This window comes from Chironomus tepperi, unplaced genomic scaffold, assembly GCF_022539635.2.
Source record: "Chironomus tepperi strain 1889 unplaced genomic scaffold, CSIRO-AGI_Ctep_v1 contig_73, whole genome shotgun sequence".
Taxonomy (NCBI): Eukaryota; Metazoa; Arthropoda; class Insecta; order Diptera; family Chironomidae; genus Chironomus; species Chironomus tepperi.
The window spans coordinates 936,253-951,351 of NW_027226195.1; the positions used below are offsets into that span (position 1 = coordinate 936,253).

General features: G+C 32.5%; 1 protein-coding gene and 1 long non-coding RNA gene across 18 annotated transcripts in view; one reads left to right on the forward strand and one right to left on the reverse strand.

Annotated features, from left to right (window-relative positions):
* Positions 1 to 15,099, forward strand: part of shep (alan shepard) — a 178,624-nt gene that overhangs the window by 936 nt on the left and 162,589 nt on the right. The gene's annotated exons all lie outside the window — the stretch shown is intronic.
* On the reverse strand, positions 207 to 13,269 carry LOC139101018 (uncharacterized). 2 transcript variants are annotated; one of them, XR_011545506.1, is made up of 5 exons: positions 13,135 to 13,269; positions 7,782 to 13,035; positions 3,249 to 7,715; positions 1,420 to 3,172; positions 207 to 1,355 (listed from the first exon to the last, which is right to left on the reverse strand). It is a non-coding gene; the product is annotated as an uncharacterized lncRNA (long non-coding RNA). The 2 variants fall into 2 exon arrangements; XR_011545505.1 differs by having other exon boundaries at positions 207 to 3,172.

Below are 15,099 nucleotides of genomic sequence, written 5' to 3' on the forward strand. Positions count from 1 at the left end.
GAATTTCGACAATTTTCCTCTTTTTTCCTCCGTCGACAAGAACAAGAATACCGGAAAAAATAATATGAATGCAACTCATGCCTGAATATAATGTAAAGAAGAAGAATGTGTGACGTAATTCTGAAATCTGTCGACGAAAAATAATGAAATTAATAGGAAAAATGTATAACTAATGATAATGTAGTGAGCTATTGTTGTTAATAGCACACACAAAAAATAATGCTGGTTGTGTGCTAGACCGGTTAAAGAACTTTATTTTTCATGCATATTCAGTATATTTTTTTTTTACTACATTTTTACGTTTTGTTGTTGTGTGAGTAGACGTAGAATAAAAACAGAGACAAAGAAGTCTGTGAGGAAAACAAGAAGAAGTTCCGTATAAAGTGGGAAAACACCTGCACACCTGCAATGCTGTGCTTGTTTTAATATTTTTTTTTTCTTTATTTTTTCTTTCATAAACTAAAGTAAATAATCGCACATTTAAGCAACAATGAATAAAAATGGCATGCAATATTGACATTGAAATTTGATTTTCCAGAACCAACTTCTTTTTTTTGTTGCTTGATTTTCCTTGCCATAATCGAATATTTTTTTTTTTCATTGCCAAATTATACTGTTTTGGTGTGGTGGATGGAAGGTGGGAGGTGTGAATTGTCTTGCGGTCTGGAAAGGTGAAATGGGGTGATTTTGTTCGAGTGTTTACCCTTACATCCACGAAACATTCTTGAGATCGAAAACGAGAACGAGACTTTCCGGAACGTCGAGAACCCTCAGACACTCGGGAACTCTTAACAGCAATACTACTTACTTACTTACTTCGCTGATCGTACAGATCAATTGTGATCAGTGACCTTCCTTTTACTACTGTACTTTCTATTAGGCCCGAACAGACAACGAGCATGCTCATGAAATTGATCTCAAAATTGAACATGCTCAATTATTTTGATTGACTATAGTCATGGACACGTTCATTTAAATGACATACTCATTGTCTGTTAGGAATGGTCAAGGCTCAATGAATCTCAACTTAAACTGGATTATCTGCTGAAGCTGTCGGATGCTGACACCATGTCACATTATTGACATTTTTAGTATCATGTGTTTTCATTTAAGATGGCTTAAAAATACCTAGATGCTGAACCACTTAGGGAATATTTAGAAATTGCGTAACATTTAAAGGGTGTGAACCCACACATGAATGTGGGGCTATAATTGTGTTACTTACTTCCTGGGCTTGTGTACACGTGGACGCATTGCGTCGCTGAGAAAACGTCTAAAGCTGGCTCTATCCTTCATGCGATTCCGGTACAATTCTGTTACATAGTACAATTTTGATTCATGAGCTTGTTGGGGGTCTAAAAAAGCAACTTCTAATGTTACGTAATTTCCAAACGTCCCCAAAACATGCAAATGACTCACTTCATTTTCGGCAGCTATATTGATTACTTTATTCTCTTAATTAACATTTTTAGATAAGTTTTAGTGTATTTTGTATATTTTTAGCCATACACTAATTAAGCAAGCATGCAACAATGAGTAGACTCAATTTTAGTCACGTCTGATAGCCTAAAACTAAAATTCTAATGAATCACCCAAAAAATTGCATATGTAGACATATGATTCACATAATTCCATAGAAATCGTACATTTTGTTTATAACAACAGCCTTAATACGTCATAACATAAGTCATGAATGCAGCCAACCCATAGAAGGCCATAATCATAATTTATGAAACTACAATTCTCTAATTTGTCTATAACTTCATTGACCGGCATTTGTCTTATTATGCTTACTTCTATGACTTCATGTCACGTGACTCTTATGACTTACTTACTTACTTGCGTTGGTCGTACAGATCAGTTGTGTTCCATGGAGGTGCCAGAATCTGATTCTATCGCTGGATTCCACTTGGTAATGACTAATACCAAGCGCAATATCGACAGCTTCCTTCCAACAGCCTCTTATTTCTGATTTCTTCAAATTTCATCTCAAAATGCGCTCAGACTTGTTCCTACATACAAAAATCTTATAATTTTTTTTCTCAACTCAACTTCTCATTCTCATTTATCGTGTTTTATTTATATTAATACATTGACATATCACGTGCCACATAAGCTTCTTCTTCTTTCTTCACTTGTGAGCTATACTCAAATTTTTTTTTAGAGTTATCCAACTTTTATGAATGTCAGGGCTTGTTTTTTTGATGAAACAAAGTATCTACAACATTAGTCCATAAAGCAATTAATCACAAAACAACAAGCTGAATATTTTCCCGTCATGGCAAATGCATAAAAAAGTCATAACTTGCTTCCATATATTTTTTTTATTGATTTTACTACTGTACATGTTGAAAATTAACGATGCATTGGTCTAGGGTGGGAGACTCTCATATTGCTTAATTTAATTATGAAGTTTTCACATTTGTCTTGCCTGCCTGCTTTTTTGGGACAACAACGTCGAGTGATTGTCATTAATTATGGTCGAATGTTTTGATGATTTCCATATTTTTTTTGGAATGTTTATATGAAGTGATAATTATGATTAGAAATGGGGTTGAGTTGAAATTACAGAAAATCATCATTATCATAATTTAGGGAAATAATTATGTGCTGTGCTGTGGGAATTAATTGCTGTTGTTTTGGAAGTTAGATGGAGGGTTTATTGAGTTTATAATTAATACGATGGATTGGCTGTTTTTAGTTTGATGATGATGATTGGTTCTTATTGATCAACTGTCCCGAAATGCACTTGCTTACTTACTTTGCTGGCTGTACAGGTCAGCTGTGATTCAAAAACTCTCTCAGTTGACGTCTAAAGCTGGCACTTTTACTGGCTGCCTTTTGCTAATTGTCAATACCAAGTGCTACACTGTCACTGTTATCAGCTTCCTTCCAAGAATGGAATCATGTTTCATGTCTGAGGTTGGTGTCAACCCGACCTGGAGCCGCCCCCTCAAGCCTCCTTCCCTTCATCATTCATCCTTTCATTGATCCAGAACAATCATAAAATAATGTTCAAGTTACAAAATAATTTTGGCATATGTATGTAGCATCGGCATGATAAAATGATTAATCACTTTTGATATCAGAATGCTGAACGAATTATTATGCACCAACATGTTGTTGATTCATGAAATTTTTTTTGTATGACTGGATTTTAGGGCCTCACATTCTAGAGATACATAGAAGTCGGTTTAAATTATATATGAAATTAAGTCTACTTGAATTTTGTATAAAGTCAAGCCTACCCGAATTTTATGAGAAAATTGTCGACTTCACATGACTAATTCATTCAAAAAGTATATTGACATCTAGCTAGCTTCAGTATGTTTGTATTCTCACAAGACTCACAAGAGTTGTTGTGTTCATTTAATTTTCATTCAGTTGATAGTAAGGCGGTAAATTTTAATCGGTCTGACAAATTAATATTAATTTACCTGTTTAATAGTGAGTTTTGAATAGCAAATATAAGCTAGGCAAAATTGTGCACTGACAGGCTTAGTAATCAGCATCAAGTTCCATCAAATAGTGACATAGGAAGTGAATTAAATTAAAAAACCAACTGAACAATAGATGAAAATGTGCCGTAACTTAATGACACATTTGACAAATTGAGACACACATTATCAAACAATACTATAGCATATAACAAGCCTTATTTGAGAACCTATAAGAATCTGTCAAAAAGTTAGCAAATCATCATCGAATCAGCAACTTAATTGAATTTGAAGCTCAACAAAAGGATCCAGCAAATCAAAACACCCCGCCACATTCCAAGGTGAATTTCCATCAAGGTTAGGTGGTGAATAAAAGTCAAAAATTCAAATTTAAATTTCTAACGATTTTTCTGAACGATAATTTGGTGAGATTGGGGAAATCCAAAAATATTGACGGTGATATAGACTCTCACTATGCATGTGTGACTGCTTGAAGATTAAATAATTAATTGATCCAGGCAGTCGAATTCTCTTAATGGTAAATCTGAATATTTATATTAATCTTCTGAATAAGTTTCTGCTCTGTATTTTTCTCATAACTCTGTTTCAGCAGTGAGAGTCTATAATATACCAATATGCTACCTACAAAATCACCAAATGATGGAGAGCCAACCAATATCCAATCACAAATGCAAACTCCGACATCACATAAAGCAATAAGAGTTAATAAAAGAACTGCGCTCGATATGGGGTTTGGAGAAGATATGTTGAATGATGAAGACACACCAATAACTTTAGCAGATTTAATGAAAGAGCTAAAAGCTAATGAAGCAACCAGAAAATTAGAAGCAAGCGAATTAAGACAAGACATTGCAACACTAAGAGAAGGTGTGATCCATCAAATAACTGAAGTAAAAAACTCGGTGGAGGCTGTAAGTTCATCAGTAAATACCCTATCAAATAAGGTGGAAAGTCTAGATGCTAGAGTTGATGTCGTCACAAAAATAGCCAATGATAATCGCAAGATGATAGACTCCTATAAACAGGACAAACTTGACAAATATATGGAAATAGATGGGATTAAATTCAATGATAATGAGAGTAAGATTGACAGCAAACAGTTGGCAATTGAAACCATTCAATCTTTTGGAATATGTATAGACCCAAAGGAAATAGAGCACGCATTCGTGAAGGAAATCAACCTCAAAAGACCATTTAATGGATCTGACAAAAAAAAAATTCTCACAGTAATTTTTTCGAACATCAACTCCAAAATTAGAATAATAAAGGCTAAAAGAGACTCAAAAAAAGAATGCTCCATATATTTTAATCAGTCATTGACGCAAGCAAACAGAAATATGATACATAAAGCTAAGACAATAGTTGGGAAGAGGCTTAAAGTATTCTATGCACGTGGCAGTGTTCGAGTCTTGAAAAAAGATGAAAAGGAAATCATTTTAGACGACGAAACCAAATTAGCTGAGGTCCAGGAATACTTTGATCAAATAACAAAGCAACAACAATAGCAATCAAGTCATAAGCCACCTCCGCCATCAATTACAAACATAAACACATACTATGGAGCAGCTAAACAATTCAAAGATACAGCTAACAAAACTATAAATCTATCGCTTCTTCAATTGAACATCCAGGGATTAAATAAAACCAGCAAATTTGACATGTTTAAAAATCTGCTGTCTAATCTTGGTGCCAGCCCTGAGATTATTATTCTTAGTGAAGTGAAATTAAAAAAGTCATTTCCCCATGGTTTATACAATATACAGGGCTATAATAAATATGTATGCTGTAGAAATGCAAAAAATAGCGGAGGAGGTCTTGTTGTATACATTAAAAAAGGTCTTTTAATTATTAAAGTGGAAAATCAAACAACGGATTTTGAAAGAATATCTATAATATTTAAGACATGCAATAAAAGCTACAAATTAATTGCTTATTATCGTCCCCCAAAACCTGACAATATGAAATCTTTTATTTACGATCTAGAAAACGAAATCAAAGATCAATCTCATCGAATAATTATCATGGGAGATATAAATATAAATGTTAAGGAGGACTCCCGTACAACGAATGAATACCTAAATACACTGAGATCATATAATATCCAAGTAATGAATGACATAGCAACAAGAAACATCAGTGGGAAAATCATCGATCATTTTGCATGCAACTTCTATGATGAGACATCAATTTCAAACTCTACAATACACACTAATTTATCGGATCACAACATTATAATATCGAGCGTTAGTGATGCAAAAGTAAAAAATGTATCTAAATTTAAATGCATAAAACGCACTAACTACAAAATAGCTGAAAAAAAGATAAGTAGCTCTTTTGAAAATTGCATGATTATGAAGCTTAAAGATCCTGATTTAATTACAGAAACACTAATTAAATGTACACAAGATGCATTAAGGGACAGTACAAATACGATAAGAATAAAACTAAAGCCAAACAAAATAGACTGTCCATGGTTTAACTGGAAAGTTCTTAATGCAATTAAACGGAAACAGAGACTGATAAGGAAAATTAAGAGTAATCATAAAACAAAAATTAAGCTGAATAATATGCTGAAAATTGAGTCAAGGAAACTTAGTAAAACAATCGAAAATGAAAAAAGAAAATTCTACAATTTCCATCTGCAAAACAACAACCCACGTGCACTATGGTCTAAATTGAACGGGATTCTAGGTAGAAACTCAAAATCAAAAATGGAATTTTTAAAAGTGAATGATGAAATAATTACCAATGAAAATGTGATTGCGGAGAAAGTGAACGAATTCCTCATTAATAGTGTAACGGATACAGTAAACGACCACAGTAAAAAAACAAAAAGCCTAAAATTTTCATCCGTGCCACACTCATTAATGCTTGAGGATGCTGATGAGAACGAAATTGCCGATATTATAAGGAATATGAAAAAGTCTGCTCCAGGGTATGATAATATATCAACTATGGATGTTAAAAAATTGAGCACAAAATTATGTCCAGTAATATGTCACCTAATTAATATGATTATTAAAAGCGGAAAATATCCTGAAGCCCTTAAATTAGCAACAGTGATACCAATAAGCAAAACAGGCAAAAATTACGACATCAACAATATACGACCGATCTCCATATTATCGACATTTAATAAGATTGTTGAAAAATTCCTATATAATCGAATTATGAACTATGTCCTAAAATTCAAACTACTGTCCAGAAACCAATTTGGATTTCGACCGAAAAGTAGCACGGAAACGGCCGCAACGGAACTAGTTAGTGCTTTGAGAAAGTCGCTGGATAAAAAGAAAATATCTTCAGTTGTCTTTTTGGACATATCGAAGGCATTCGATCTAGTCGACAGGACAATACTCATGAATATGCTAAACAAGATTGGACTAAGAGGAAAAATCGAGTTAATTATACAAAGCTACATGTCTAAGAGATACCAAAAAGTCAAAATTGGAAATAGCTTCAGTAGTCCTCTTGAAGTAATATACGGTGTCGTGCAGGGGAGTGTGCTAGGCAGTCTACTTTTTAATATATTTTTCAATGAAATTACAAAGCTTGAAGGACTATCGGGAAAAATCATCCTATATGCTGATGATGTTGCACTAATCAATGAGCACAACCCGAAAGACGACATCAGCGAAATTATCAGAAAAGACATGAATTGCATACTAGAGTTCCTGGATAGTCAAAAAATGCTAATTAACACCAAAAAAACTAACTTTATGTTGTTTCATTCTCCATTTACCAAAAGTAACCAGCCAGTATTAATAAAAATTAATGATGAATGCACAATCTCACGAACCTGGACAATGAAGTACTTAGGTCTAAACTTGGACCCTTACTTAAAATGGGATTTACATGGAAAGCATGTTGAAACTAAACTATCGTCAGCAGCTAGTATAATGTGGAAACTAAAAAGCGTGCTTCCAATAGGAGCAAAGAAAAAAATATACCACTCACTCTTTGCAACACACATCAGTTACATGATCACTATTTGGGGCAATGCAGCAGACAATGTTATTAATCCAATCCAAAAGATTCAAAACAGAGTCATACGTAACATGTTTGGATTTGATCGTCTCAACAATCGAGTAGAAATGTACAGTAAAGTCGCAAATGAGAACATATTACCGGTACGAGCGATGAATTTCCTCAATACAGCGAGCCTAATTTATTCATGCAGGAACAGGTCTATTCATTCCAACATGATGTTCGAAAGCAATATAGGAACACGAACGAGAATGACTCTTCGATCAGCAACTGCAAAAAATAATTACGGTAAAAAAGATATTCTACACTTTGGTGTAAATATTTACAATCACCTACCAATTCAAGTCAAAAAAGCTGTACACATTCACGCATTCAAATCCCTTACGAGAAAATTCTTGTCCAACGAAGAGTTCCTTTCCAAATGCTTCAACAGCAGTTACTTGAAATCATTTGGATGATATAATTACCTAAAATTACATTACAAGTAAATTAATATGGGAAAAAAATGGATAATGTTAAATTGGATTTCAAGTACCTATTTGTGATATTTTTGAGAATTCTTAGCTGACATATAATTCACTGTCTATCGTTGTTGAATAAGATGAGTCCAATTCTATATTATAGTCCTTATTAATGTTTTTTTTATGAAATTTTTTAGTCAAATTTTTTTAAATTTAATTCGTAAACAATGCTTTTGATAATTTAGTAAAGACACTTTTTGTTTATGTTGAAAATCTAGTACGTAAAATTTTAAATCTGATTTAACCGTTAAATTATAAAATAATTATTAATGATAGTATTAAGTTCTTTAACGATACAAATGTATCTCTGAACATAATGTATTTGTAAACGTATAACAGGAAATGATGAGGAAGGTTTTTATGCAGTCTGAACTAGTTTTGATACTGTTCAGGCGGCTTTTCCTTTCCCTCAATTCAGAAATGAATAAAAGACAATAATAATAATAATAATAATAATAATAATTTAGCGGATTACGGAAATGATGTGTCTAATGGGCTTATGCTTTTGGAACTTCATTATGCACTATTAGTGAGCACTAATTACAACACATAAATCATTTTTTTTTATCGCGACGCCTAAGCGTATCTCGAATAACCAAAAGCGGTAAATCGATCAAATATTTGGTGTCAAGCCTGCGAGACACTGGCTTGATGTCGGATTTGGTTTAAATTGACATGGTTTAGGTATATGGGGTGATTTTGTTTTAATTTGTTAATTATTTTCCAGGGTTTCAAGTCAGTTCTAAATTGTCCGATTTTGATACTTATCATGTTCACAAAAGTAGCTTCCGGTTGTCTGAGCTGGTCATTGTTTTGCAAAACATGAATAATTGAGTAAAAATTTTTGTATTTTTTCTATACAGTCATTCTTAGTATCTATGAAGCCATCGATGGCCGGAAAGTACGTACTATAGAAAGTTTAAAAAATCCGGCTCAATGTTGCCTGACTTAGGTTTGAGTTTAGATTCCACCTAATCTTGCCCAGACCAGATTTTTTTTTAATGCGTTAGGCCTGCGTATTTTGTATGAAGGCCTTTTGGACAAGCCCTAGTTTAAGCATCGACAGTAGTTCAGGTTAAGATATTTTAAATATCACTTTTTCAATTCATATAAATTAAATTATTTAAAGTCAATTAAAATCCATTTTTTTTGTTAATTATTCCTCAAAAAAATAACAGTCAGATAAACATGAAAAAAAATGAAAATTTCACAATAAATTAAATAGCAATGCAGTTACTTCATAAAATTTATGACACATTTATTGTACTTTAATATTTATGACGAATATTTTTTTTTATACATATTAAAATTGCGGTAAAATAAACCACTTAATTAGTAATTAATTCAGTCATGAAAATTTCATATGAACTGTAAAGCAAAAAGAGTTTCTCTGCAAGGGGAAACAGACATTTTCACCCGAAAATATAAAAAAAACAATCAAAGACAAATCAAATGTCGACATACGGACGAGAGATAAAATTTATATAATTTTTGTTCGAGGAGACACACGAAAAAATAAGAAGTAGAAAGCACAAAAAAATATCACAAATGAAATTGAGAATCGTCTGTGTGACAGAACAGTCTGTGTATAGTAGATGTGTGCATAAGCAATCTTAGTCTTTTTTTATTGTGTACGAATAGAATGGTTGTATACAGAATATTCATAGTATGTATACATCAAAAATTTATTATTATCAGACATAACATGAAATCTCATCATTAAAATGTTATGGTTTAATAGGCGACTTGATTTAATCAAATTAGATGTCGATCGATAATATTTCATTTCTTTTATATTCTATTCTATTGAGTAGGACAGGGAAGAATCGAGAAAGTTATCGGATGGGGTTCAATTGAGATGGATATGAGGGATAAATGTCACTGGGAATGCTATGTTATGGTACATAGAACAATGCTAAGGTGCACTTTAGGGTTTCAGACATGAGACCAGAATTTGCTAGTATTTTCTCATTCCATTTGTGCTGTCGAGGAAGCCTAGAGCACTTACTCACAAGGCACACAACATGTAATAACCAAAAATCAGGTCCCAGATCAACTTGACACTGCCCTGAAGTTGAATATCATAGAATTCGCCCTGAGGCTAGAGCAGAGTCACGCTGGTCTCGGTCTGATTTCCGGTCATTTCTTTACTGTGTGCTTCTCGGGCTAGTTTGGTAAATTGATGCACATGTACCATAACGTACCATTAACGGATATGTTGACTCCGACATTGAGAGTATTATTTAAATCTAAAAACTTAACTTTACATGTCGTGCACATTTCTACGCCGTGTAATTTCAGGCATAGTTTGGTATTATACCGTACCAACCCCGAAGAGACCAACCTTAACATTGAGAATTGTCAACAATCATAAACTTTACTACACGTAACCAAATGAAAGAACAATGTCGAGAACTCTTTGATCTCTCGACTTGAACTTTAAGCTATAATCTATCAGATACAAACACTAAACCTATCTAAAATGCGGTTTCCATATCTCCAAATTCCCTCCATTCTCACCTGCATCTGCCACTGATTTTGATAGAAATTTTTCTATAAAAATTCAATTGATTAACACTTAGTCGATGAAGTCATGAGCATTAAGTTTTAATACATGGTTGTTGAAAACTTTTTTTATATCCAAAAATTATCATAAATGCTATAATTTTCTCATTCATCAATAAAAGTTAATGTTTATTTAATTAAGTTGGTAATTCATTCATGAAATTTTGAGAAGTTCAATTATCCAAGAGCCATTGAACTGTGTACTAATTTACTTAATTAAGTTATATTCAGAAGTCAAACAAATTGAGTAATTTTGACACAATTGTATAGCCAAACAAGAAGATAAGATAAGATAAAAAAAAATGAATTTTACTGACTTTGCTCTTTCATCTTATGATTACGTCATGAAACATCAGATGACGCAAAGTGAAGTCATTTGGCGTTTGGCATCTAGAATACATTTTGAATATTCTGAATGTTAATTTAACTTGAATGTTTTGTCAATAAACAAAAAAAAACTTATTAAAGTTTGAAATTTCTTCCACTTCCAAAAGTTTTTTATCATTTAAACTTGAATATTAAAAGATAATTTTCAGATTCCTATACAATCTCACAGAAAAAAGTGGCAAGAGCTATACAAGCTTCATTTAATATCATAATTTGTATAAATAATATCAATATATTCAAAAATATTCTAAAAATTCTTTCATATTATGAATAAATCGGCTAACCTACCTTAGCCATGTCTCTGATTCTTAAATAATTTAGTGCCATATCTATGGATCTGGAAAATTCCAAATGGCAAATATTATTATGTACATATTTATTCCCAAAATATCAGAAAATGATATTATAACGACAGAGATAGGGATAGAATAAAAAAATTAAAAATTTAAATCAGAAAAAAAAATCCACATCATCGTCTAGTGGATAAAAATACTCAGTTAATGATAGTTTTATATAAAATTCCATCAGAAAATGTTCAATAAAAATTATTTCTGGTAAATTGAATGGGTAAACAATGAACCATTAGAGTTTTATGATGCATTCAATAAGAAAATTTCTCATCCTTTTCAATATATTTATTTTAAAAAAAAATATATTTTAAATGCACTCATATTTTTTTGTTCAAGTAGTGTCTGTATTTCTGTACGATTAGCATGAGAAAACATTCATTCTTCTATTCATTGTGTATGTTTGTCTATAATACTTATATGTACGTACATAGTTCATAACGATTATGGCATTCTGTGCAAATTGAAATTTAATTTGAATATGAAAATATTGAAATAGTTTTGTAAGCATTGAATGTTGTGGTATGAGATGATTTTTTTGGGTAGATTTGATATGAAAAACGCAGTTTTCATTACTTTGGTTTAATGTTTTTCATGCTGTGTCAAATGCAATGTGGGGTGGTTTATGGAATTGTCTTGTTATTTTAGACTACATAATTTGATATTTTAAAGGGGGATAAAGGAGATGCCTTTTGTGATTTATTGAGTATCTCAAAATGATTCTGGATCTTTGATTCTTCAAATTTCTTTGCATTTATTGGAAAATAGCACACAAATACTTATTACTGTAAAACATGCATGTATTAAAACAATGCTAATTTGCTTGTTTCAGTTTAAATTTGGAGATGTGTTAAGGCTTGGTTAGGGGTATATATTTCGAGGTAAGATTTTCCTCCAAAAATCCAAGCAAACAATCCCAAATAGCACAAGTCGGTTATTCGATTTAAAATCAGGCCTAGATCAGCATGACCCTGTTTTTATGCGGGATTTGATTTAGATAAAACACCAACCGGCGTGCAAAAGAGTAGCATGAATAAGAATTTCGATTCCAAACAACTCTCACATACCTCTATGTGTATTCGACATAGGCACTTGTCATACCACAGAACAAAATCCTAAATCTGTATGGAATGTCGAACAAACAGTATATAGTTCTCGAGGAGTATGACAACATTGCTAGCAAACAGTCAAATTTTCAGGTTGATATTCGAAGTTGAGCCAACGGAAGGTCCGTCATCTTTCACTCCAAGAGTATCCGTTTGCCGAGATTAAGATTATTCGACGTCGTGTTTAGTTGAGATGGAGACTTTAGAGAAATTCGTTGTAGTCTCGGTCCAAGTCTCGGCCTCGACGTCTAGAAGAATTTTTTTAGAGCAAACCCTACTTCATATAGGTTATGTCGAGCATATACATTCTTTGTAAAAATTAATATGACCAATACACACCAGATAGTCATCACTGTACACCAGATAGGCATCACTGTACCAAGCAAACACCAGGCAATTGCATTGCTTGGCATTTACAGCTAATATTACGTTCCATAGCTATTGTCAACGTTTCAAAAAAATTAACAAAACGATATTAATTCCCATCAATAAATCCTTCAAAACAGTATTCAACATCATCAAACTATTAGCTAAATCGTTGTCAACTTAAACTTCTGATGCCATTCAACTGATATGAAACAAGACAAAATGAAGAAGTCACCAGCATCACCGGTTTTCCTTATCGTGTAAATTATGCAAAAATATTTCTCTTTTAAATTCCGATCTAAAATAGAAATGGAAACGATATAGCAAGAAATAAGAAATACAAAAAGTAAAGAAAAAAATATTTAAAATGGAATGTAATGAAGAATATTTATGCTACCTCCACATTTATCATCAATCCATCTATCGACACGAAGTGAGAAAACCAATCTGACAACTAAATTAAAATCAAATCACAATTTTAATGACATATAGATTCACAAATAGTAATAAAAATGAAAACAAGTCAGCAAAAAGAAAGAAACAGCAACAAAAACAAATGTGAAAAAAAAAATTGAGAAAATAGAGAGAATATGAGAATAAGCGAACGGTTCCAGTTGAACAAGATCATTGACAAAGCCACATGTATGTAAACATTCTGGAATAAGAAGAGTGAAATATTTTCTAAGGTCGCATTAATTGGATGTCGATGAAATTTCACACACTTACGATTAATGATCTTTGCTTGTGTGGGTTCTTTGTTTTGATGATTCTCTTCTCGGTTTTTTGTTGTTTGGAATGATGATGGGAATTTTTTGTGGATGTGATGTTTGGGAGGTATTGAAAAGTGAGATTTGGTGTTTAATTACCAGATTGCGGTCTTTTTAGGGAGACCTTGTCCCTCAAAAGACCGTCTGCTGTACTTTCATGCCATTTTCTGGGTTTTTAAACTGTTGCTCATTTTATTCCGCTACTCCGTACTCAAAGTAATTTTAAATATCAAGGTCAATGTTGTTTACTTAATCGTTGTTAGTCAAAATATGAGTTGTGACATATGATTGTGTTGCCTACTTATTATTTAGCTTGGCGACACTGAGTTCATACTTAATAATATTGACTTCGGAACCAAACCTTGTGAAAAGGATAGATACTGGTTCTGGTTCAGCAAACCTTGCTCTGAATTGCTTCAGCACCCGTTGTTTTTATCATTGATAGCATGAGACATAACTCTAATAAACAAAGAAAATGCTTTTAGGTACCATAGTATTCAGGCAAAATTCATGCTTTCATGCTTCAGAAAGAACACTTAGGTACCTTAAAGCGTTCTCTTTGCCAGTTAGGGTAATATCAATGATATTGAATATAGCGCTTTAAGGGCCAATGAGCATACTCACCAGTTCAGTGTTACTCATCAGCCTTACTTACTTACTTAATTCCTTGACTGAAAAACGTGTGAGCAAATTGCCACAGGAAAGAGAACATCTAAAGCCGGTTCAATCCTATGATCATGAGTATTCTCAATCAATCCAATTGATATAAGCCCAAAACGGCTTCTCTAAATCCGTAATTCACTGAAGCCGTCACCTAGATAGTCTTGCTCTCTGGTCCGAATTACAAACAATCTTAGTCTAACCATTCATCATTCATTTGCTCTGAATGACCAATAACTATATCATCAACAAATCTTTACTCACCAACTCAAATATCCACACAAAAACCCTAAATCAAGGTCATACTGACCTTTCATTCTAACATCTACAAATTACTAACAAAAATTCCAAAGCAAAAATGCGTTAATTACACAGCTTTGTTCACTGTAAAAATATTTACACTATCTATAAGTAGCTGACTAGGTATGCGATGAGTATTTATACTTTATAGGTAGTAATTTGAGCCATGACATAAACTAGACATTCATAGTATTCATAAAAATCGTGTTAAAAGATAGCAATTATAGCGAATATAATTGTCATTAAGTCCAAACCCAATTTTAAATGCCTTTATAGCCAATGTTGCATGTTAACGATGAAAAAAAAAAATATTTTTACATAAGATTAAAAATAGTAACATTGCGTGATTATGGGTGACAGTATGTAATCGTTGAACTTGACCTCCAACTGTACAACGACCATAATACTAAATAAAAAGTAAGAAAGAGAAGGAGAATATGCGTAACGGAAAATTAAAATATACCTATTTAAAATGCGACACATTTTGCGATTTCTTTTGAATATGTTTGCGAAAAATAGCTCTATTCTATATGCTGTACAAACAGTGGAAATGAATTCAAAACTAAGTATAGTTTGATGTCTTAGGTTATAGTAATGAGAAGAACCTAGCGTCATTTGTGTGTCGCAAAACATAT